Raw genomic sequence first — 3,598 nt, 5'->3', positions numbered from 1 at the left:
TTTGCTCTGGCTGGAGCTGCATTTCTGCCTTCGCTCTGGCCTGGAGCCACCTTTCTGCCTTTGTTCCGGCCCGGAGCCACCTTTCTGCCTTCCCACGCTGCCCAGAGTTCCAGAGCGGCTGGGGCACTCAGTGCCTGCATATGCAAATTAATCTGCCTTCTTTGTTGGGTTAATTTGCATACTCACTCCTGATTGGCTGGTGAGCGTCATTAAGGCATGGTCAATTTCCATTTTTCTCTTTTATTAGTGTAGATGGGGAAATAGAGGCACCGATCAGGTAGGCGACCTGCTGCAGCCTGGGAAGAACTAGGAGTGGGCGTGATTCCGCATCTGCGCCTCCATGGGTTTCCGCATCTGCGGGGCCCGTCCTCCTCCTGACCAGGTGGTGGGAAGGTGGGGAGCTAGAGCCTTGCTGCCTCGTCATGACTGGGTTGCCTGTTTGAAGTTGGAGGTGACTTCCAGCCACTGGGGTTGGAGGCCTTTGTTTCATCCCCTCCCTGCCCACCCCCCCCTGCTAGCTCGCTCGCTGCCTCGCCGCCTGCCCACCAAGGGAACAGTGGGCCCTTGTTTCCTGGGTTTGAGTGCAGCACAGGCAGCATCCAGCATTGGCCTCCCAGGGTGGCGTGATTTGGAAGCGCGGTGCCCGCAGACCTCCTCCGGCCCCGGTGGCGGCCCTTTCACTGAGAAGCCTTGTTACTCACAGAGGGAGACCGATCGAACCCCTTCTGTGGAAAAGAACAACAAGTCCCCTGGAAAGTTTTCTCTGGGGACAGAGCGAGGTCAGAAAGACAAAATGACACAATGGAAATGAGTTCGCTTCTGCCTGAGCCCCGACGCCCACCCCGTCTGGAAACAGAAGTGCGTCCCCTTCTGAGGGTCCTCTCCTCTGTGGCACCCCCCTTCCTCTGAGGGTCCCCTCGTCTGCACATCCTGTCCTCTGAGGGCCCCTCCTGAGGGAGCAGCCTGTCTCCTCCTCCCCAGCCAGTGCCTCTCTGGCCACCTGAGTAAAGCCGTGCTGGACAGCCTGTTACAGCAAAGACACTGCAGAGAGGGATGGCCTGATGTGTGTCCCAGGTCGCTGTATCGTGAAAGGGTTATACTGGCACAAGAACGCTCGGAAAATACACAAAGGAAGGTGGCTGGTGTCCAGAACTCGACTGTTTACCTTCAGTGGAGCAGCCGGGAACGCGGAGAGCTTATTTTCCAAACAGCCCGTGGTTGTCAGGTCTACAGCCCTGGCTGATGCCCGCAAGGATGAGACAGGGCATCTCCTCTGCTACCTGGGACCCCGGCTCCTCGGGCTGATTTCCGTCCCTTGTGCTGCACAGGAGACCCGGGAGGTTCTCAAGGGGATGGAGTTTCTGTGGCCCCGGGGCGCACGGCCCAGCGTCCCTCCTGGGACCTGGTTCTCTTCCGGGTGTAGCTGCCTTGGTTGAAAATACTGGCCTCTTATTTGTGGTGCCGGTCTCGGCAGAGCCACGGGCACAGCAAAAGTGTGTCTCTGGCCGTGGCACCTTCTGAGAATTGGCTGTTCTTTTCCCACTTTGCCCTCCCACTGACTTCTCTGTCTCCTTTCACTTTCTGCTTTCTTTCTGGGAAAGACTGTCATACAGACGCTGTGGACAGAACCAGCAAGGCCCTAGCCGTTTCCTGTTTGGGTTGAAGGAGAAACTGAGGCCCAGGGGATGCTGAGCTGGGCGTTTGCACAGGCCCAGGATGCCTGGCAGCTCGGCTGGGGCCTGAGCCCAGGGGTGTTGCTGTTTGGCTTTTGTCCAGGCCTCAGCTGGGCCACTTCCCAACTGTGTGGCCTTCGCCGTCATTTTCCCTCCTGAGCTCTGGTGTCCTGGTGTGTGCAGGCGGAAACGTCATCACCAGCCTTGGGCTTGCTGTGAGGGCCAGCACCTCTTTCCCGCCCGGGAGCCCAGAAGAGGGGGTCGCCTCTCCTCTGGTCTGCTTTCTGTTTTGTACACAGGCTAGTCGCCATGGGAAGGGGAATCTTCATTATTTTCTTTTTTTAATAGGGGAAATCCCTTAACATCTTTCCTGGCAGACAGTAAAAAAAGAGGAGTTAAGGATATGAGCTGGCACAGTGTGAAGGTTTAACTGAAACAGTTTAAATCTGGGCAGGGTCACAGGAGGCACCTGGGAGGGGGAGCTGTCACCACCCCAGGCCTGAGGGACAAAGGGAGGGAGGGTGGCACGGGAGCCCTAGAAATAGCAGTGGTCTTTGGGAGGGGCTCCCCTGCCCACTGGGACTGTGGCTGCTGCCAGAAATATGGTGGGGGCGTGAGGACAGTTAACAAACAGCCCGACATCTCTCTCTCTCTCTCTCTCTCTCTCTCTCTCTCTCTCCCCCATCAGTACTTCCAATTGCTCGGACTTGGTAGACAAGGCAGCCAGATGGTTGTGGCTCCAGAGGACAGCTTCCCAGGGCATAGGGGCTGGGGTGGGGGCACTGAATGACAAGCAAAGGCTCAGATCTGTTTTCGTCCCAGCTTCCCGCTTTCTCACTGAGATCCCAGGCAGGTTTCAGAAGTCCGTGTTCTCCACCCGTCTGTGAAATCGCTTCTCATCATGTGGTTGGAAAATGAAATGATTGCACGCCGAGTTTGTAACACGGTGCCTCCTAGAGCCATCATTGGTAGCTGTCCTTGTGATTTCTTTACTAACGACTTTGAGACAGCCAGCCTTGAATCCTGGAGGGAGTCCCACTTGGGGGAGTGGGGTTGAGGGCAGGGGTGGAGTTGGTGCCTCATCTGGCTTCTACCGAGGCCATCCAATCGGGAGGTCAGCCAGGTACCGTGCTGGCGCCTGCTGCCTCCAAAGGCCTGGCCTTGCAGGTGGTGGTGTCCGCGTGCAGGGCGGCAGACATCTGGCGGGGCAGGCTGCCCTGGCTGTTGGCAGGTGCTCCTGCCTTGGGGTCAGGTGGTGCCGACTGTCTGTCAGCCAGCAGCTCTGGCTCCCTGGGGGCCCTTGTGCTCTTGAAACAGTAAACACGTGCCAGGGGAGCAGGGCGTTGCCAGGGGAGCAGGGCGGGCAGTACCCTTGGATCACAGGCAGCCCTGCGCTCCTTCACTCGGTCATGATCAGCCCGACTCCAGTGTGACGTGTGAGCAGCTGGTCTCGGCAGCAGCTCTCAGATTTATGGAGATGACGGCTTTGCTAAGAGTTTGTGTTGTTTTGTGGAGTGTTCTCTTGGTTCTCAGTACACGTCTGGCTGTGTGACTTCACCTCGCTGAGGTCTTCCTGAAAAAATCCAGGCTGTCGGGCAGAGGGGGCGTGTGCAATAAATTCTCTCTCTATAAAGCGATTGCACAGTGATGGTTCGCTCGACCTTTAGGTTCTTGGTCACCTTGATTCCCTGTGTGTCTTCTGCACCCTGGGTAGCGTGGGGCTCGGCGACAGAAGTGCAAACACGGGGCCTGCCCCGGTGTGCCGGAAGCCGGTCCGTCCTTGCTGCTTGACACAGTCGCTGCAGGAAAGGAACATCTGCACAGCATATGTTTCAAGGGACCTGGCGTATATAGAATACTGTTCTTAATATGTTTGCTCCCCTTAGCGCTGTGTGTTTTAACCAAGGTCACCTCTCCGAGAAAGG

The 3,598-nt window shown here is 57.2% G+C and overlaps 1 long non-coding RNA gene across 6 annotated transcripts in view; it reads left to right on the top strand.

The window, feature by feature from the left end:
* Positions 1–3,598, top strand: part of LOC102764656 — a 76,820-nt gene that overhangs the window by 45,433 nt on the left and 27,789 nt on the right. Inside the window, exon 1 of one of the 6 annotated variants that reach the window (XR_001514530.1) lies at positions 3,086–3,109. The exons of 3 other annotated variants lie outside the window; for them this stretch is intronic. This is a non-coding gene — a long non-coding RNA (uncharacterized LOC102764656). Of the gene's footprint in view, positions 1–3,085; positions 3,110–3,165; positions 3,241–3,598 lie in introns of those variants that run through there. 2 more of the 6 variants (XR_001514529.1, XR_435858.2) reach the window with 2 other exon arrangements.

This window comes from Myotis davidii, unplaced genomic scaffold (genome assembly GCF_000327345.1).
Source record: "Myotis davidii unplaced genomic scaffold, ASM32734v1 scaffold1703, whole genome shotgun sequence".
Lineage (NCBI taxonomy): Eukaryota > Metazoa > Chordata > Mammalia > Chiroptera > Vespertilionidae > Myotis > Myotis davidii.
The sequence above is the reverse complement of the archived record's forward strand: the minus strand, read 5'-3'. Positions and strand labels throughout refer to the sequence as shown.